Source organism: Hermetia illucens, chromosome 5 (genome assembly GCF_905115235.1).
Source record: "Hermetia illucens chromosome 5, iHerIll2.2.curated.20191125, whole genome shotgun sequence".
Lineage (NCBI taxonomy): Eukaryota > Metazoa > Arthropoda > Insecta > Diptera > Stratiomyidae > Hermetia > Hermetia illucens.
In genome coordinates, this window is record NC_051853.1 from 25,522,055 (window position 1) to 25,544,540 (window position 22,486).

At 45.1% G+C, this 22,486-nt stretch overlaps 1 protein-coding gene across 2 annotated transcripts in view; it reads right to left on the reverse strand.

Moving 5' to 3' along the window:
* LOC119656968 (synaptic vesicle glycoprotein 2C-like) overlaps nt 1-22,486 on the reverse strand; it is a 239,876-nt gene that overhangs the window by 38,513 nt on the left and 178,877 nt on the right. The window lies entirely within an intron of this gene.

Consider the following 22,486-nt stretch of genomic DNA (forward strand, 5'->3'; position numbering starts at 1 on the left):
CCGAAGATGCTGTAATTTGCTCTATATTGTGTGAGTCGAAAACCATCATTGTTCTTCGCTCTCAAAATGGAGTTGATGCTCTACAGTTTTCTGATATGATTGAATTTCAATCTATCTAGGAAAAAGTGGAGCACCATATCGTGACTTCTCAACTTCCGCACAGCATATTCAGACTCTTTTGATGCAGTTCGAATACCAAGCTGAAACCCTCTAGGTTTATAAATTTGTCCTTCTTGGCATTCATGAACTTTACCCTCCAGTGTCTAAAGTCCATGCCCGGGGTCTGTTCACCCAGCCTCCCATCCTTGGAGAAAAACTCCCATGGCAGCAGTCAGAACTGACCATGCAGCTCGCGCATACGTCCTTTTCCCGCCCTTGTGCCCGTATTCCTATGGGAAGGACCAGCCTCATTGAGGCCAAAGATGTGTTGGTTTTACGCTTCTTGCGCGCATTACCTTTGACAGAAGGGTCTCGTGCGTCCATTCTGCATCTCACCGGAGTTACCAGTTAATTCCCACCTTCCGCCGAAGGTGCCGCTAGTGATACTGCAACCTCCATGTCCTCATTTCCAAGGTGTTTCATCTTCCTTCACAGTGGTTTCTTCTGCCGCTGGTTTGCCAGGTTCGCGGTGTCTGGGCCGCTTGGATGCATTTCCACATACCAGCGTTAAACCAGTAGCGTCAACGTCACCAGCTTCCCTTTCTTCGCTCCTCCTGGTAGGGTGAAGGAAAAGGTTCTGACAGGTAGTTTTCGGCCTGTAGTCCCCCTCCGTAGTGCCGAAGTTCCCTTCTGCCGCGGCTTCCTCTTCCACGTGCGTAGATTTGGGCATAGTACTGCGGACGGACCGGCCACAGTCAGATTTCTAGTTTCTCCCAAGTTTAGAGTTTCTGTACTTTCCTTTCTGGCTAGCTTCGCCGTAGGCACTAATTGCATGGTTTCCACTGATTCGGAAAGAATGCCTTCTACAGATTTATTTATAGGCGGAGGGGGAAAGGAAAGTATGAATATGGTGAGGCCTCCTTAACTCGCGCCTCGGTGATGATGGTGTTGGTGATTGGTCATAGTTGCGGGTGGATTTTAAGTCTGTAACTTCTTTAAATCCTTTGTTTCCATAACTACGTTTTGGACATCCTTAGTGTAGCAGCAAACTACAACAGGCTTCGCCATCACGACAAGGTGGTGTTCGAGGGGGAGCGACAACCATGGTACGTTCCATCCTAACGTACGATTCTATTGTATAGTGCCAGGCTTTGAGCAAAAATTACAATAGAACGAAGCCTAATAGGATTCGCAAAACCACGTGTAAAGGTGCTACCGAAGGCCTGCAGTCCTGCTCGGTAGATGCTCTCCAGCTCTACACATTGAAAATATTGTAGCGTGTAGTGCTGTCAGGCTACGTGAGTTTGGATATTGGACTGTGAAGCCCTACGGCCACAATAACATCCTATATGAAGTACCTCGGGACCTCTGGGCATTCTCCATAGACTACGGCACACGCAAGCCGAACTTGATGAGAAAATTTGCTGCTTGATGCTTTCTAGTTAGGGTAGAGTGGAAGACCGGATTCGTGTTGCAAGACTATGGCACAGTATTCTCCACCGACGGATCAAAGATGGTCTGGCGGTGCGGAAATGTTCTCGGATACACACAATGTATGCTCTTCCAGCATTCGCCCGTGTATTTCAAATGGAAGTACTAACGATACTGGCAGCCCGTCGATAGTGGGGGCTTGATTCGAGCCCCCAGCATAACATAACTATTCTGACCGACAACCAAGCAGTCATTAAGATCTTGTACTCAGCGGCGACATCCCCCAGGCAGAAGCGCGCTTATCAGTCTGAGCCGCACACTCAAGGTCCCTCTAGGTTCCCGGTCGTGGGAATATGGAGAAGAATAAGCGGGATGGCCGGGGTGGACTCTGCTCTTGGCAGTCCTTCGGTGGCCAAAGTCTGTGTCCAGTTGGAAACTGTCAAAGAAGGAATTAATTTGCACTACTTAGCAGCCGGGAACCTCAGATGGCGAAAGCTTACCACCTGTGCCAAGTCAAGGGGGATTTAACCCGCTTATAACAAAACCCGAGAACGCGAGCTCTTGTCCTAGACGCATGCAAAAGCATACAAGATTACGGTGGTCTGCACGCTTATTGTCATATAGGGGCCATGCTACCAGACTCGGCATAGCTACAATTTGCATTGCCGAAGCTACGGAGAGGAGGGACAAACCCTCAGGCATTTCTTTTGCGATTGCTATTTGAGATCTCAGGTTGGGAGATTTCATTTGCTTCGTGAATGCAATGGGTTCGCTCTAAAGATCTGAGCCGGCTGCACTCTGTACTTTTGCTGAAAACCTGATTTTAGAACTGACCCAGCCCTAAATAATTGTCCATATTGAGGAGGCTTACATATTAATGCATCAGGGGTCCACCCCACAATGGTGGCACCAGAGCAAACTTCCTGTGGTCAGCCATCCACAAGTCTGTTCTGAAGAGCGAAGTCGCAATGAATGGCATCGAATTTGCATCAATGTCAGAAGATGAAAGTTTCTGTGAAAGGAGCTTGAGGTTGTTGATCGTCTCTCATGGGGGGTACATGCAGTAGTAATGGGGCTTAGAGCGAAGCTTGAAGAAAATCGAAGTGGTGAGAGGAAACGGTTCTGCACTTAATATGTCGTTATCCGGTTTTCTTAGGCTCTAGTCAAAGATATCTCGAAGTGTTTTCTACAAGGAATCTGAACGCTCTCTACCTTTAGAAAGCATTTTTAGATAAGCAGTGCGAGTGATATTGGCCGGAAACCCTCTCAACAGACGGGCTAAGGAATACTACAAAGGGCCTAATATGTATATTTGACTTTGGTGTCTGAGACTATGGTTCAACCATTTTTTAGACCACCTACCTAAAGGTTTAAAGTAAATCAATGAGGCTTGATCCGTATGTATCTGCATGTTGTTCATGGCAAGTTATGGGTTTTGTTCAGCCTTTTTGCATGACTACCTTACTTACTCTAAATCATAATCAATTTCTCTTTTCATTTGATATATATACATCTAGACACACCAAATAGAGATTTTTTTCCGCTCAATTATTTTCACTGCTCGTTTTCAGTCTAGTAAGTCTTCAGCACAAAAAAAAAATCTGGAAAACGGTCATTTAAACATCTAATATATCTTTTATCTAACATACTTTAGTAGAATTCGTGCTTGGCTAATTGTTAATTACACGTTACAGATAATTTGTCTAAGCCTATATGATTACCTGCCGGATACTAGGCAATGAGGAGGTAATACAGCAGCTTAATGCCTTCCGTACATATAATATAGATTTTTATATCTTATGATTGTGTCCGTAATGACTTCACATTTGCTCTGATAAAATAAACGCTTCAGAACAAGATTCCACCCTTTAAATTAATGCGTACTTCAGGCAGGCTGGAATTGCAGGCATTAGAAGTTTAATGTAACAATTATATCTGGAAATCTTTGCTTGTTTGTCATGTACATGCGTAAATATTCGTAGCTATGTATCATATATATAGAATTGTATCTTACGCTCTTAGATAGTGTGTTCTTATTCATTCGATATTGCTAATTTTCTAATTCCTAAGTAAATGCGGGCATACCTGTCGGTGTCGCTAATCAATGTGTGTATCTTACCGCACCGCAACTAATTGGAAGATACGCAATTATGAAACTATAGCAGCCTTAAATACTCGTTAATCTCCATACTAACGTGTGTACATATATACTAGAGCAGTGAGAAGTGCGGAGAAAATTTTAAATGACCTTTCTACTTAGCCATGCCTATCTGAAATAAGACCGGACAGCGATTATTCATGGACCATTTTTATTCAATGGACAGATAAATATTTTTTGAATAATTAGCGTTACAACGGATACGTATGTACGTACATATACATCCACGTGTGCTACATACGCTAATATTCGGTTGGGGAAAAAGTAATGTATTTGTGATCGAATTTTAACGCTTTATTTAACATACCTTGAATTATCCGATTTAAGTCAAATATGCGCCGTTTTGCTCGCAAACTTGTTGCCATTTAGAAAGCAACTCCATAATCCCCCTCTTATAACCCCCCCCCCCCCCCCCCCCCCCTCCTTATTTGCAAAAAACTCAGTCAGTTTTCGCAAGCCTCTTTTGAGGCCAACTTAGTCTTAGTAGCACCAACAGCATTTTGCATGGACCGGAAGAGATGGTAATCACTTGGTGCCAAGTCCATACTATACGGTGGGTGCGATAGGACATCCCATCCGAGCTCCCGTAGCTTCTGGCGGGTCATCAAAAATGTGTGAGGCCGAGCGTTGTCCTGGTGGAACAGAACACCATTACTATTGACCAATCCTGGCCGCTTCTGGTCAATCGCCTGCTTGAAACGGTCGAGTTGCTTACAGTAGAAGACCGAATTGCGAGTCTGGCCATAGTTGAGCAGCTTATAGTGGATGCGTTACAAGAGATGCGATGGACAGGGACCGGATTCCTGGAGAAGAGCCACTACACCATATATTTTTGGCGGTCATCCAGACATGTGCTCGGACTAGGTTTCTTAGTCAGCCAAAAAATGAAACCTGCTGTTATCAGCTTTGAAAACATAAGCGAACGGCTATGCACTTTAGAAAGTTTAGCAAGTTTAGAAATATAAACCTCATTAATGTCCACGCCCCTACAGAGGAGACTGCAGAGTCGGAGAAGGATACCGTCTACGAGGCAGTAGAACGAACCCTCGAAGCCTGTCCCAGATATGATATCAAAATCATACTTGGGGATTTCAACAGCCAAGTAGGAAAGGAGCCCGTATTCAGGCGATACGTTGGCTCCCATAGCTTACACGAAAATACAAATGATAACGGACTGCGGATTATTCAATTAGCAGGGTCACACGAAATGGTTGTTGGAAATACTTGGTTTGTGCGGAAAGCGGTCCACAAACATACGTGGGCCTCTCCAGATGGGACCACTTTCAACCAAATTGACCACGTGTTGATCGAACGCCGCCACCTCTCAGCCTTGATGAATGTCAGAACATATAGGGGGGCCAATATAGACTCGGATCACTATCTCGTTGGCATGGTGCTTCGAGCTCGAATAACAATACCACCTAGAATCCCCTCTGACAATCAGGTGAGAGTGAACACTGAAGCCATCCACAACACAACCCTCCGCGACACCTATAAGAGGGAAATGGATGCTGCAATAACCGCAGTCAACAGAGGACCTGGAGATGAAGCATCAACAAATGATCTTCACAATCACCTGAAGAACGTTATCATGGATACGGCCACAAACATACTTGGCCCCAGCTGCAAAAGGAGTCGGAACGGCTGGTTTGACGATGAATGTAAGTTAGCAACGGAATAGAAGAATGCCGCATACTGAGTAATGTTGCATTCTTAAAGAACGCGGGGACGCGCAGAGACTTATCACGAACTCCGTCGACCGGAGAAGCGACTTCACAGACGGAAAAAGGAAGCCTGGGAGAACCAACAAGTCCGTGAACTAGAAAAGTATAGGGAGCAACTGCACCTGGCGCAGAAATTTTACCAACAAGTCAGCAGGATGAAGCCTTAGCCAGGAGCTGATGGAATTGCAGCTGAATTGGTTAAATATGGAGGCGACCAATTACACCAAGTGGCTCATCAACTTGTGCTGAAGGTATGGGACAGCGGATCAATGCCTGACGATTTGCAACGAGGCATTATATGTCTCATACATAAAAAGGGAGAGATCACGCAGTGCAGCAATTATAGAGGTGTGACGTTGCTGAGTACCATCTGCTATCTTGCTAGGCCGGATAGCCCCATACGCCCAGAACATCTTTGGCCCATACCAAAGAGGCTTCACTCCCGGCAAATCAGCAACAGATCAGATTTTCCCTCTGAGGCAAGCGATGGAAAAACTGTTGTAATATGGGCAACAGTTACACCATCTGTTCATCGACTTTAAAGCCGCCTATGATAGCATAGCCAGGGTAAAACTGTACACGTCCATGAGAGAATTCGGTATCACGACGAAATTTATAAGACTGACTAGGCTGACCCTGACCAATGTGCGAGGCCAGATAAAAGCAGCAGGATCACTCTCAAGACCATTCGACATCAAAAACGGTCTACGACAAGGGGATGCGCTATCATGCGTCCTCTTTAACCTGGCCCTCGAGAAAGTGATCCGTGATGCTGAGGTAAATGCAAGAGGATCCTCTTCAAGTCGCCCCAACTACTGGCCTATGCTGACGATATCGACATCATCTGCAAAAAAAAACTGTTTTTCTGCTGCCACGCTGGAGGGCGCTGTGTTCATCAGAGAAAAAAAAAGCTAAACGTCATTTTAATGTGGACAATATTCCACGATCCGAAAACTAGGATAATACAAAATATTAAAAGGTAAATTTTTGGTGGGCTTTTAAACTTAATTTTTTGGATTTGGTATTTTTTTGAGGCTTTTTTTATGAATAAAAAAAAACGACCCGTCCGATTGCATTTATCCTAGTTTGCGGACCGTAGAAATATGTATTAAAGAAGTCGTGAAAATTTCAAAGAATTTGGTTGGATAAATTTTGAGCTATGGTAGCAGTCGATTTTCAAGATGGAGTTTCGAGAAAAACGCATTTGAAAATTTAAATGTGATTATCAACAGTAACACCATTAATCTGCTATACCTGGTCTATAGAGAGCACCCTCCGTTTCTTCAGAAAAGTCTTGTAAGGCCGATTGTTGCTCTCTGGTTTCAATTCTGGCTCTTTTAGCGAGGTCAGTCGATCGTCGTTCGGATCGTCAAATTAGCGCTTCATTACGGCGGTCGACATAAACCTGACATATGTGACCAACTTGACATCCCATTGTCACTAGGATTTTGAGAATGCCATTGAATCCTTCATTGAAAATAATTACAGCCAGAAAAGTGGCTATTTCTACGACCTTGGCCCCAGAATGAAGGTGTTTAGGAGCGAAAGTCCAGATCAATCCATTCATCCTCCTTTAGTTTCCGCTTTGCGCCATTTGCACCAATTGTCCTCGCCTGCTGGACAATTTTGATGCTGAGGATTTTCGTCTGTAGAACATTTATGGAAGAAAGTTGCCCAAATTTCTTGCTTCATTCCTTCTATCGAATTTGCGTCTCGACGAATAGCTAGCCCAAAAAATGTAGTGAGGTCGTTAATAACCTTATCAGTAAGTTTTCCAGCTCCTTTTCCACCAATGCCTTTGTGATTCCTCTTTGCATTTCTAAGCCGCGTTCCCATTCTTTTCTCGACATGTCCTAAGCATTCCTTTTTTACTACTACGTATATTTTATTATTTGCAGAAATTTGCAGAAATACCGGAGAAAACTCCAGCAAAATCTAATATACAATATACAAAACTTGTCGCAATTGGAACATCCATGTTCATGCTTGCTAAAAGTCTCTTTGCTGATGTTGATGCGAAGTCCTTTTCCTTCTATGATAAGTATCAATTCCCATGAAATACTCGTTTTTTAGTGCGAGCATGACGTTGAACGTTAAAGCGATCTTCCTTCGTACGATCCATTTAAAAAAATCACTGAACACACAAACAGCACAATACTTACAACAAAATATAACTGAGAGCCTTTCAGTGCTCAATCTAGACTGGATTCTCCTTTTTATTCCAAACAGCAAATAAGTTTAGACAATTGATTGGTTTTCCATCTTTTTATATTTATATCTGTGTTCGAATTTATAAGCCTCAGGTAAAAAACTAACAGGTAAAAAAGATTCGAGTACTCGATACTCTAGCTGCGGCTGCAAACTCTTTACCTGTTTAACACTGTAATTTCTGAACGATTCGGAATATCGGAAAATCCCTATCCCTATTCTCCGCTATATATAGATACAATTTATGCAAAAAAAATCGATTGCTCCAACCCGACACACGGGATGACCCCCTAAGTCAAATATGCCCCGTTTTGTTCGCTAACTTGTTGCCATTTAGAAGGCAACTCCATTATCCCCCTCTTATAAACCCCCCCCCCCCCTTATTTGTAACAAACTCAGACAGCCAGTTTTCGCAAGCCTCTTTTGAGGCCAACTTAGTCTTAGTAGCTCCAAGAGCGTTTTGCATGGACCGGAAGAGATGGTAATCATTTGGTGCCAAGTCCGGAAACTATGGTGGGTGAGATAGGACATCCCATCCAAGCTCCCGTAGTTTGTGGCGGGTCATCAAAGATCAAAGAGCGTTTTCCTGGTGGAGCGCATAGTGGATGACTCCCTTTCAATCCCACCAAACACACTGCAAAACCTTCCTGGCCGCCAATCCGGGCTTGGCGATGGTTTGGGCCGACTCGCCGCGCTTCGGCCACGATCTTTTTCACTTAAGATTTTCGTACGTGATCCACTTTTCATCACCAGTCATCATTCGCTTCAAAAATGGGTTGAATTCGTTCCGTTTCAGCAGTTCATCGCAGGCGTTGATTCGGCCCAAAAGATTTTTTTGCGTCAACTCGTGTGGAACTCAATCATCCAGCTTTTTTGGAATCCAATCTTCTGCAAATGGTTCCGAGCCAATCGAGCGAATGCTCACACGCCGGTCTACTTGGATGATTTCGACGATTTTATCGGTTTCTAGGACGATTGGCCTACCAGTACGGGGTGTATCTTCGACATCCACTACACCAGAACGAAATTGATCGAACCGACGTTGTGCTGTGCGAATCGTTACAGTATCGGACCCATAAACTTCACAAATCTTTTTGGCCGGCTTCGTTGCATTTTTACCTCTCAGGTAGTAAAAATGTGAAATATGACGAATTTCTTCCTTGTTAGACTCCAGCTTTGACGCGCTATAACTTGAGACTGAAATGTACGATCATAAAACTGTCAAAGAGACACCTGTAGCCCAGATTGTCGTCTTCAAATCGCCGTACAGTATGACCCGATGCGATAAGTACAATACAAGATATGCTCAAGTGTCGCCATCTATTGACAAAATACGACATTACTTTTTCCCCAACCTAATATGTATCTAACTACATTTGACTGTACATGGGTTCGCGCATATCTAGGCTTGCTCAGAAGACAACTAGCAACAGTTAAGATGAAAATTTCCTTGAAATTCCGATGTATCTTTATGATGACCGCACGATATTGAAATTTTACATGACAGCTCTGAAAAGTGAAATGTTTAGAAAATTGATTTGTTCGCATGTTGACCTCTTGTGTGTAATCAATTTCACGCACAAATTACATACATATTTATTAGTTTTCATAGGTACAGTCGGAGAAGTTTGTGTATTTAGTATGGTACGTTCCGGTGAACATATAAATTTCCGTTATTCCGTATCTATCCGTCAAGTTCCCAGTGAATTTATCATTATGTTAATATGGATTTCAACACACATGAATATATGAGGAGGTAATAAAAAATCTTCTACCATGACCACTAGGAACCAGGTGCTATCTGAAGTTCTTCAAGATACTTTGATCCATGTCTAAATTATGGACGTATACAAGTAGATGGACATGGTTTTGAGTGAAAAACGGTGATACTGAACATGTCGCACATCAGTCACTTAGATAATACCGAAACCTCAATTAGCATAGCATAGTCTGATAATACTACAAAAGTCTTGAAATGAGTTCAAAGGTCTCCTGCTGATTCAGTAGCTCGTTGGGAGGATATCTGTACATTATCGACTAATTAAATCCGCTGTATCTCCGCACTAGCCAGCACGTTTGTAATCGCTATCATTTTATAAGCCTTCAATCTCTAATCACCCATCTATTTTCGCTTTATGTCTTCTGATTCGTCTGCATTTTCCTAAGATTTTCCATTAAGCAAAAACTGACCCATAGCCGGTAACAAGCCACCGGTAAATGTGCCTCATGTCTACAATGTGTAGTACTTGCGTATGTGCGTTCTATTTCTTTTCTTTGCGTGTATTGAATTTAATAGAAATAGATAACGGATTTGCACAGTTGTAGAAATAAATAAAATGTTCTCACAATAACTCTATTTTGCATAATGATGCCTAGATTATCAGCCTCCATGTAAAGCACAGCCTCTGCACACGTACAAACATACGCACGTCTCCATACGTGCACTTGTTACTGGAAAATCTCGATTCCTAATGATAAAACATTAAGCTCGCAACATCCAGTGAATTTAGATAAGTTTTGTAAATGAGTCTTCAATAGCGGTAGATTTTACAAATGTAATTTAGGTGATTCTGAGAATTAGTATGCACCTCGAAGTAACCCAACATTATCTAAGAAATTCTGTTTGAAATTTTAATTTCCAGTGGCTGTGATTATTGTAATCCAGATTCTAACTGAAATTTCAAATACTATTCCAGCTTTTCAATGGGAACGACGTGATTTTCAAACGTCACGGCGGCCACAGGGGGCCAAGGTTGTGATAAAAGGATCTACTACACTGGAGAAGGTGCTAATAGGACCCCAAGCCAAGGTGCAACAACATACGCCGAGGGCTGCGTGGCGGATGGGGAGCTTGGTCTTTAGTATGCGAACTCTGAATGCCTTGGGCACCTTCAGTTTCAAATAAGACCCTTACTCTGGTGGCTGGGCCAGCCAGGGTGAACATTCTTCCCGGACTAATCGGACTCAATTTTAAAAGTACAAAAAACAACGATAGAAGAAGAGAGGGTGATGTCAGGCGCATCATCGGAGGACAAGCTGCTGGCCTCCAGCCAGGAGACAGAGGCCGTTGAGAGCAGTCCACTCGGTGTCGGCCGTAGCACTGCTGTGCTGAAAACAACCGCAGGGACCTCTCGGAGCGAGGCGGCAGACGGTTTCTAGCCTGGAATCCACTACCATCAAACTGGGAGTAGCGAGTGGCAGACATAGTACTCCTTACCGAAACCCTCGACGTCGGGGGATCCCTCAAAAGTGAAAACCGACAAGAAGATCGGTCGCCAGAAACCGACTAAGAAGCAAAGGTCCACTGGTGTCCCGCCCAAGAGCCAGTACCAGGAGGCCATGCATATTCTCAGCAAGATTGCTAAGAAAAAGGAGGCCTGTACTGTCGACGAGCGGAATGAAAAAGAAATCGCTAAATACCAAGAGATTGTTGAGGAATACAATAGCAAACGCCTGGCGAACGAGCAGAACGCGCAGCCCATCGCCCTGAAACGCAATCGATCTCAAGACGAGGTCGAGCAAGATCACAAGCGAAGCAGAGTGGGCAAGAGCTCAGACGCTAAGCAGCATCCGAAGAAAAGTACGCAGAATAGTCAGCCGATGGACCATGAATTGCAAAACCCTTCAGCGACTTCGCCAGGAGGCACTTACGTGTGGCGCTGGCGAATGGTAATTCCGGTACCGGCAGCTAGCGCCGGAGGTGTGCACCACTGTTGGGGCCAGGCTGTCGGAGATGGTCATTGAGCATCTCCTGGACACCGAAGGCAAACACACGGGATTCATTCCCTGCTTTGATTCCTCTCAGGTGGTCCGTCGATTCCAAGTCATAGCTTGCGAGCATGAATTTTCTATGGACTTTCTCGGTTCGTACGTCGCTAAGATCAGCAACGCCTGGGAGGGTGTAAAGCTCAAAGTCATCCCTTACGACGAGATTCCCAGGAAACCGGTAGCTCGCATCTGGTTGCTGGAGATCAGCATGGATAAGGACAAGCTCGTCCAATTCCTGCGCCTTTAAAACCGCAGGATTCCCATGGACGACTGGTTTGTTATCAAGGAGGAGGAACCCTAGACAAACAACCAACGTTTTCTACTCTGTATAAACAAAGAGTGCCTGAAGAGTGCCAACGATTGACGGTCCGGCGGGAACTGACGAACCATCCACGCAAGCAGATCATGCTGAGGGTGACGCAGATAAATCTGCTACACTTTGAAGCGCGCCTCGGCTAATCTGCTTGTCTTGCTCTTAGAGGAAGACATCGACATCGCACTAATACAGGAGCCCTGAGTCGGAGGTGACCGAACCATCAAAGGGCTCCAAGCAAATATTTTAATTTATTCCACAGCACAGGAGACGCTGATCAAGACAGACCAAGAGCATTTATTGTCGCGAGGAAGAGTCTGCACTCTTTTCTGTGTGTCGTGGTCCAGCTAGAGCAGGTGGGGGCAGTGAACGTGTATATTTCCTCGGCTTACATGGCTTACGATCGATCAGCTCCGTCAGGAGAACTACAACATCTGACGAACACCATAGCAACGAAGAAAGCCAATGCAAGGCATGCGACGCCAAAGCAAGGCTTTGTACTGATGAAGGGAGTCAGTTGCTCCCGAAATATATATATACATAGTAAAATAAAATTGTAGTTTGGAGTAAGCTACTGGTCTCTTAATTTTAGACATAACTACAAATAGAAGACAATATCTAACCTCCCCCAAGGCATACGCTTTGGGCAGCTCGGAAATCAACGACCGAGGTGAGTCATTCTTTGATTCTATCATTACTTCAAACCTATCGGTGTATAACAGGGGAAGTACACCAACTTTCCATTTTCCCAGCTCGCAGAACTGTGACGGTTGGGAAGAGGTCCTTGATATCATCCTAATAACCGACAATGGGATTCATAGGGTGGTGGGCTGGAGAGTGTTTGACCAGAGATCCTTCTTAGATCATACCTGGATACTTTTCAGTCTAGATCTCGCCGCAGAGGTCTCCAAACCCTTCAGACACCCCAGGAGGATCAACTGGAGAAAGTTTGGTCAAGTAATTAAGAACAAACTCTCCGGTGCGCAAATTGGTAAGATTGGCACGATAGACGAATTGGAGTCAAAGGCCGGGGCCCTGGAAAAGCCATTCGATAACGCCTTGAAAATCTCGTGCCCTACTAAGTACATCAAAAAGACGCTGTCACCGCAGTGGAATGAAGATCTCTTCAGTCTCAAGAAGCTGACCAGGGAAATCTTCAACATCTGCTACAGGCATAAATATTGGCAACCATACAAGGATTGCCTGAGGAAGTACAGGTCGCCCATCAGGACCATCAAGAGGCGGTCTTGGTTGGACTATTGTCAGAACATCGAAAGCACCAGCGAATCGGCAAGGTTGTGTAAAATTCGGTCCAAGGAACATAAGAGCCCATCCTTTCTTAAAAAGTCGGAACGCTCCTGGACGGAATCTTCTAGTAAAAGCTTGGAGCTGCTGGTTCAAACGCACTTTCTCGCCAGCGAGAAGGACTATGAGCCAGAACCTCGTTGGATGGTTTGCGGCCACCCCAGCTGTGCGAGACTATCAAACCGGTAATTACCGAGGATAAGATCCGCTGGGCTATAAGCAGCTTCTACGCATATAAATCTCCAGACCCAGATGGTATAATGCCTGTCATGCTTCTGAAGCAGCAGGAAAGGGTTGTGCCGTGGCTTGTGGAGATTTTCCGCGCCTCTTTAGGATACGTACCACAGCCCTGGAGACGCGAACGCGTGGTTTTCATACCGAAAGAGGGCAGGCGCAGTCATGAGTCCGCGAAGGACTTTCTACCATTCAGCCTCACCTCTTTCATGCTGAAGATCCTCGAGCACGTCCTGGACATCCCCTTAAGGACGATTATGGAGAGAACGCCTTTCTCTCATCATGCCTGCCTCAAAGGAAAATCCACCGAAACCGCCCTCCACGAGGTTACTGACACGGTTAAGAGGCCGCTGCAGTACAAGCAGTGTACCCTAGCTGCCTTCTTGGATATAGAGGGAGCTTTCAACAACGTTAGTACCAAAGCCATCAAGGAAGCCTTGACCAGTATTGGAATGGAGGGGTGTTTTACGCCTTGGATCATATCCATGCTAAGTACCAGGATAATCCAGTCGGATTTTGGAGGCAACCACTTGACCAGAGCTGTGAACAGAGGCACGTCCTACGATAGCGCCATCTCTGCGGTGTTCTGGTTAATAGTAATGGATGAAATTTTAAGAACATTGGATAGGCAGCGGGGTGAAGGGAGTGGCGTATGCCGACGACTTGGTAATATTAGTGTCACGGATGTTTCCGTCCATAATGAGCGACATCATAGAAGGAGCGTCGCGAAAGGTGTGCCTGTGGGCTGCAAGATGTGAACTCGCCATAAACCCAACCAAAACGGAACTGATGCTATTCACTACCAAGACAAGGATACCTGAATTCCGCCTACCATGGCTGAATGAATAAAGATTCGTTCTTTCCTCTAATGTAAAGTATCTGGTTGTAATCCTGAATCCAAAGCTAAATTGGAGATTGAACATAGAACTGAGGGTTAAGAAGGCATGTATAGCCTTATATGCCTGCAAACGCACCTTTGCAAAGAAATGGGGTCTCCGGCCTAAAATAGTTTTCTGGATGTACACCGTTGTAGTGCGCCCGATCCTAACGTAGGGCTCCACTGTATAATACCAGGCTTTGAGCGAAAAATACAATAAGATGAAGTTTAATAGGATTCAAAGAATCGTGTGTGCAGGTGCTACTGGGGCTCTGTAGTCCTGCCCGGCAGATGCTCTCAATGTACTCCAGCATCTTCTCCCCCTAGACCTGCACATTAGATGCGTCGCAGCGTGCAGTAGTGTCAGACTACGTGATTCCGGATGCTGGGCAGCGAAGCCCTACGGCCACAGTAACATCCTAGAGGAAGTATCTCCGGAAGTCTGGATATTCCCCATGGACTATGCCACACACAAACTGACCTTCGGGAGAAAGGAACATAAAGAGGAATGAGCGGGCTGACGGATTGGCCAGACGAGGCTCTGCTCTTGGCAACCCTTCGGTAAATACAGTCGGTGTTTCGCTGGCGGCTGTCAGGGGCGGAGTCTACTCCCACTACCTGGCAGCCGCGGGCCTTAGATGGCGAAGACTTACGAGTTGTGCCAAGTCAAGGAGGGGCCGTTTATAATATAGCCCGATCACGAAAGCTCCTGTGCCAGACGCGTGCAAATGCATTCAAGATTACGGCGGTCTGCACGGCGCACTGGCCTATAGGGGACCATGCTGCCAGACTCGGGATACCCTATAATTCGCATTGCCGAAGCTGCGGAGAAGGAAGGGAAACCCTGATGCACTTTCTCGGAGATTGCTCAGCTCTGCTACAGTCAGGCTACGGACACTGGGCAAACCATTCTTTGGGTTGGGAGAGCTGCTTTCCTTCGTGAATGCTACGGGTTGGCTCTGAAGATCCGGCCCGGCCAGACTCTGCCTCTCTGCTCTCATAACAACAGTCGCGGTCTTAGGAGTTTGTGGTATCAAAATGGCGCTCTACAGCGCTAATGGGGTTTCTCGGAGCGACCACTGCTACCTACCTACCCATTCAATGGCTTCCCGCCTACGGCGTTCGCAGACTTTAACGAATCTGAGAATGTCTATCTCGTGAAAAGCCCTACCAGGGTTTTCATGTTCCACTTCTTAAGGGACAACAAAAATGCTGCTCTGGCGACCGCAGGTTCTTTCACAACAATTTTCGCCTGCCGGCAAGAGTTCAAATTTCTCCACTCGGCTGCGTGAATCCTTGCAATTTCACTCTTCAGAGTAGACTTATCGTGGATGGCCGGATTTTAAAAGCTGGTTCTGCCCCCACTATTGTGGATCCAGACCCATGGCGAGCCAGTCACTCAGTCTCCTCAATACTAACGATATTTGAGTACCCCGGCACCTGATGACAACTTCACACCAACTGGCTTGATACGTCGTTGTCGTTTCGTGCTGATAATGCTTCCCGACTGTCGGAACAAATTCGAATGGTGCGACTCCTCCTTCTGCCTCCATTCTTCTGCTGCCAATGAAATGTCATATATCTCCGTCTGGAATATGGTTGTCACTTTTCCGAGCGGTCGGGCCAGTTCCATAATCGGATTCCTTGGGAACACCCCTGCGCCCGATTCGCTTTGCATGACTGACCCGTCGATGAAAATTACGACAGTGTATGTCTTTTCAAAAACGAATCAAAAACCATATGATCGGCCGGCATCAGACCTATCCGATGTTTGTCAAGGAATTTCCAGATCGAGTCGATTCCTGAGGGATCGTCAACGATCCTTAATGGGTCGCTTACGATATGGGGAGTGGCGTCCCCGAGGTGCACGAGCAGGTAGTTCTGACCCCTTAGCTGGCATTATACCTCTGCCGTAGGTAGTAGCCTCGAGAAAGTTTCTCGGTGAAGAGCGAAGGAGATGCTGAGGAGTGCTGACAGGTGGAGCCGTGTTGCCCATTACGTTCGGACCCTTCTCGTTGCAAAGAAGATAGAGTTCGACCGGCGGAGGAGCCGGATGGTAGGGGGTTGCTTGAACTAACAGTTCCCCTCCTCGTTTCCCCTCCCGTGGGTAAAAGGAATTGCCTGCTTCGTAAGACGGGAGAGTTCGAAGACTAGAGGAGGACTAAAATCCGGCTCAATAAGTTGCGGCGGGTGGGTCATTTAATCCCTTTGGATGAGGATGATCCAGCTCAAAGAGTCTATAAGGGCAATATCTATAGTCTATAAGAAAAAGAAGACGAGGCAGGCCCTGCCTGAGATAGAGCGCTCCGATAATAACTATTAGTTTCTCCGGAATACCCCTCCTACATAGAGCGCATCAGATACATACCCTGTTCACAGTATCGAAAGCTTTCTCAAAATCGATGAAGAGCAGGTGAAACGAAGATCTAAATTAAGCGCACTGCTCTAAGACGATAGTAGGATGTTCATGCGCAGCCTGCTCTTTTCGATCAAGCTTTCGAGATGTTCTTTGATGCGTACCGGACTTTAATACTATTAGCTTTGCAGCGACACGGAGCACGCAGATATCCCTACAATTGTCACCATCCAAACGGGTCCCTCTCTTTGGAAGTTTGGCGATCATTTCTTTCTTCTACTCTCTGAGAAAAGTTTGGGATTCCCGAGATTTCCGTACGAGTAGAAATAGCAAATCTGCAGTAACTCCAGGTGTAGCGATAAATAACTTTTCGGGGAGACCGCCAAATCCAGCGGCTTTACTCCGTTTGAATGCATTGATGGAGTCTGTATCCGCATGCTACGGTGACTAGCTATTTTATCCACAAGAAGAGGAACTTCATGGGATGTGATATGGATAAGAACCGTAGTGACGAGTTCTTTCCACCTCTTCAGTTGCTCGTCATTATGGATGATAAGTCGACCGTTGACATCCTTCACAGGACGATCAAAAGATTTGCGACCACATGCATGCATTTCTGGAAAAATCTTCCTTTTGCCTCACTAGGGCAATAGCTATTTTTTTCTTGGCACGGCACACCCTAAACTGAACTTCCCGGGATTTCTCACGGTGTCGGAGTTCGAGCGCGACACGTTGGCCATCACCCGCAGCGGTCAGTAGAATCTTCAACCCCTTCCGTTCATCGATCCGCTTTCACGATTGCGTAGTCAGCCAGATCTTATGACGCCACTTCGGGACGTGGTCGACCACCACCAGTGTAGCACCCGGTAAAACAGTATTTGATTGTTTGTACGGTTCCTTGCCGCAGGCTCTGTATTTGAACAATGTGCTATTAACGACGGGGCAGTGGAAGTTGCAGAACTTCACAGTTGAAGTGAAGTTCCTTAACCTCGACCGGAATCATGCAGTCAGAAGTCTGTCAGAAATCGGCTCCCAGATCAAGCGAGATCGCTACGTGGCAGTCGTCAGATAAAACCCGGATTCTGTTACCACTTGCCTTATCGTTATCGCAAGAGGGAGAGGAGTACTCTCCAGTGTTCCACGATTTGACTTGCCTCAGGCTCAGAATGTCCAGCTTATATTGCTGGAATTCCCGCTTAAGTTGAAGAAAGCGATCATTCTGAGGACTCTTGATACCGTTATCGAAAAGCATGGGCACATTTCAGAAACCATTCATAGTCCGTTTTCGATAACTAAAATTAACAGGTTGCTAGTGCACAAACTTCTATCCATTTTAGTGGCCTCTTACTACAGGCAGGAAAGACTGTGAGTGTTTTTTTTAGCGCCAATTCATAGGCGTATGAGGGAAGATGCAAATGTGATCGACGAAGTAAAACGAAGAACTCATATCGTGAACAGAGATTGCTACTCGGTTCTGGTGATCTTAAAAGCTTTTGGAGAATAATAGGAGCTAACCAATAGGGCGAGCAATGGCGAATCAGACCCAAGTACGAGCTGTATCAAACATTTAACGACCCTGAAGTTTCAAAATAATTAAATCTGGGAGGCTCAAATGGGCTGCCCACATTCGACGTGTGGAAGACACCAGGGTATCTAAAAGGGTACTTGAAAGGAGAATATAAGAGCGAAGACCGGTGGGAAGACCCGAAAACACTGGGTAGTTTATTTTGACGAAGATGGATCGAGATGGCTGAAGAATGAATATTCTGAGCCCCAACGATGACAAACACAATCAAAATATCACCTTTAGAAAGCCTCTCCTGGACTATGTTCAGTTGCTTTTAAAAAGCATCCTTCTTTTCTGTGTTAGAAGTCACCGTTGGTGTATAGCACAGTGGTTCTGAAATATTCTTCAATCAGGGTCTAGATTTTGGAGTCAACTCCGGATTCATGTCAACTTTCTTTAGGCTCTGTGGAGTAAACTAGCAGAGTGCCGCAGGAGAGAAGTCTCATTATCTTAGAATGACTAGCTTGCAGGATTGGGAGTCTCGTATATGTCGGAGAAAGCGAACATTTTGGTGACTGGGCTAAAAAGTGCACACTTTAATCTAGGGCCTTTTCTCAGGAACTGAACTGACTGAATAGAAATTAGGCCGGTGACGTCAACACCTCTTCCGATTTGCCCAAAGAAAAAAAAATTGCTGTGCCAGGTAGCACCAGCGTACGGGATTCTCATCCACTGAAGCGATTCCTACTTTTAGCTTGGCGCTATTTCTTGAGGGCTAGCATGAAATATTGCCTCATAGAGTGAGTTTTGATTTACACCAGCGCGTCCACCTTTGCTGACATCCTCACTTTCTTACCGTAATCTAATTCCCCTACCTTGTTTTCTACATCCACTCTGAAGTGTTTATCATAGGCCTATTCTTCTCTCATTTCAGTATCTTTTCAATCAGATAACGATGCTCCTCAACCTTTTTCGCTCTTTTATGGACTCCACGCTATCGAGCATTACGAGATTCGAGGTCTCTGCGAAAATTTTCTACAGATGGCCAGCACTGTATAACTTGATATTGTCGTAATTGTATGTCGCGCGACCAGGACAATTAGATGATAGGGTGAACCGCCTCTTCTATGGACCAATGTTCTTGTCTAGATGCGAGGAATCGAAGTACCTTAGTCATGTGAAGCCTGCCACTGCATCTAAATATTGGGTAGTGTGTGATGCCTTGTATTTCTTTGAACGCAGCCTGGAATTCATAATCTAAGTTATCAAATCACGAATTTTGGGACGACCTTTTGGTTACCGAGCGCAATCCTGACCACATTGCCTCCTATTGGGTACTGTAATTCTATAGTGGACCGTTACGGTCTTGAATGAAGTGCTCTAACACACTTCAAGGCCCTGACCGAATTGGATTGTTACGGCAATATTATTATTTTGGTTACCACTTCAGACATTGATAATTGACAATTGACTGGTGAGAAATATCGCCATCTTTATCCTCAACCAACCCATTCAGTGGTCGTCTGCGATCTTTAACGGTCGCTCACGAAACGGGGAGTGACGTCCCCGAGATACCCGGGAAGGTAGTACCGACCTCCTAGCTGGCAGTACACCTATGTCCTAGGTAATAGCTTTTCGTTGTAGGTGCCTTGCTTTTTTTGTAGTGATTCCATTGGGGGTCCTAGTAGCCATCGATGGCTCCCTGCCAACATCGATGTGGTAATGTGAGACTAGCTCTTTTAAGGTGGTAGTTGTGGCGTGGGTCAAGAGCCTCCCCCTTCGCGGAACTGGTCGAGTAGTATTGAACCGCCTGTGAGTTTCAGAATTTGCTAAGCGTTAGTCTCCAGTGATGAAGCGCGTGCGGTTTACAACGTTCTTGGAAGAGCTCGTGGACCATATTTCCTTCTGCAGGCAAACACAGTCAGCAGGGGAAGACACGCGAAAAGCAAAACAAACTAAGCTTCTACTGTGAACACCGTAAGCGTCAAACGAAGACAATCTGTTGGGAGGCGAACTGGGGGAAAAACGGGAAGGGAAAGATACATAGATACATAGGAGACTTAATTCAGGTAGCTTCCCGAACTCAAAAAAAAAGAAGGCGATTAGGGGTAAGAGGAAACAACACGTAGTATCGTCGGCTCTGCTCATTAAACCAACCGAGGGCAATACATTTTCGAAGTTCTCAGTGAGATCCGCTATAGGATCAAATTCGAAGTAGAAGTGCAATTCGTACGGACAACGAAGGATGGCAAAGTCCTCCTTGAACTAAGCCCCGAAGCAACTAAAAAAAGCACATTCTGCAAGGCAGGGTACTGGGTGAGAAGATTCAGGTTTCTAGTCAAGATTCTATGTGTTCTTGACGTCCCTTGTCAAAGGGGAGGAGACCCTCAGTCGTGAATGTCCAGAGGTAACTAACTAATGCCCGGATATGTATCATTTCTACGAGTTGTGGCAAAATGTTCGATGTGGTGGAAGTTGCTGAGAAGTACGCGATAGATTGGATTGGATGCATAGTATGAAGGGTGCGAATGCGGATAGTCCCTATCAAGTGTTACAGCTGTTTAGGCTATGAGCACACGTTTACAATCTGCCGGGGATCTGACAGGACTACAGCTTGCCACGAAGCAAAGACTTGTAACGAAAAAGAGAAGGGCTCATTGCATACATGCTGACGGTGCCCAGTCTTCGGGACGGAACTTTAAAAGACTAGGACATGGTTGGCAAGATCCGCATCTTACATATTAACATGTACCGGAGTGCAACTTCGTACGAGTTATTAGCCCGGTTTATTGCGGAAGTAAAATGGATCAGTCGGAGGGATGTTGATCACGGACGGCAGATGGGGTCTTATTGAACATAATTTTCGGGTTTTTCTTATTGCGAAGAAAATTGAATTCGATTAATGGAGGACCGAAAAACTGAGTCCCACTTAAGATCTTTTAGGAATAATGTACTTCTCCGTTGTCCTTGTTCATAAGAACCATATTAGCGGTACCCACGATTTTTGTAAACTTCAAAATACAGTTTTTTGTATCAGGCAAGACTACATCGAAAAATTTGGTATTGTTCCTCCAGTTTTTGGTGAGGCTCCTGTCCCCAGACAGAGGTTTCTTATCGGAAGACAGGAAGATCAGATCAACTGGTAATTCGCTAGAGAACAAATACTATCTCAGCATTGTTGCGCTTCATGATTTCTTCTCTCTATTGGCAGGTCATTAGCTACCTTCAAATCCAATGGGGAAAGTGTTTTCTTGGAAAACTTTGAGGGACGAGCTTCGTCTGGCGAAATACTGCGGTGTTATCGGTGGAGATCTCGTTAGAACGGAACTCCTTAATATCTCGATGATATACAATAATTGAATCAGTACACACCGAACTAACCTTAATCCCGGCTTTGAGGTGAAAAGAAAGGTATCTCCATGGACGAGGTAATGAGGATTGTGTAAAAAATGGAAAAGACACTTTTGACAGTCTCCTCAGTGGACTGCACTCATATTGGCGGATTCTATTCAAAATCGGATTTTTGGTCACAAGAGATAACTTGTGGACGTCCTTAGTTTTAATTGATATTATATTTGGACTTTCTTCGGAAGGATATCCACTTTTCCTTTGGAGTAAAAGAAAAGCGTTGACTTCTGCGAAGCTCTTCGTTCAGGCTTCTCCCAGGGCACAGGTGAGGTAGCATCTGATAAGTTGCCTCTGCCTTGAAGGAAACCGTAAGCCGCCTTCGTCCCTGTTTTTTTTGAACATACGAGCGCTAAGCTCAAAATGACGGGTCCGTGGACCAAGAAAAGTGTGAGTAAGTTGGTCTCCAGCTGGTCCGGTCTGATATCATGGGAATGCGGGTTGAGGATCCTTTAATCCTCAAACAAAATGTTTCTGCAACTTTTCGTGGATTCCTACAAAAGCACAGTTAGTCATCAATGTTTTTGTGGATGGATAGTCCACAGTTATGAGTGGGAATACTGTCCCCCCTTTTGCCCAGTTAAATGATTCTCTAAAACCATTGAGCCCTGGTAATAATTGACTCTCTTTTGTTCGAAAATCTTAGGACCAAGAGTAAGATGTTGAGCATATACGGAATTACTGCTTTTTACAAAGGCTGTCATTAAACTCTTCCAGTAGGAGTGGCAGTGGCAGGTTTAAGTTGTTTACCATCATTTCACCAATTATCCCTGCAAAAAGTCATTGCTTTTTCCTCTTCTGTCATACCAATTTCAACACTAATTAAATCTAAATCAGTAAAATCCATTATCATCAGCCCGAAACCACAGATTGCATATCTCTCTCGTATCTGAAACATTAAAAAGCAAAAACCTAGAACAACTAGAAGTTCCAATGAGTAAAGATCTCAGACTGCATAGAAAAAACTTTGACTCTATGAATGATCACTTCCAGATACTAAAGTATACCCTCAAATGGGCAAAAAAGGTAATACCAATGTCTACAGTAGTCAAACGGAGAGTTTGCAAAAGAAACTGAAAAAGAAAAGAAGTTGGGACTCAA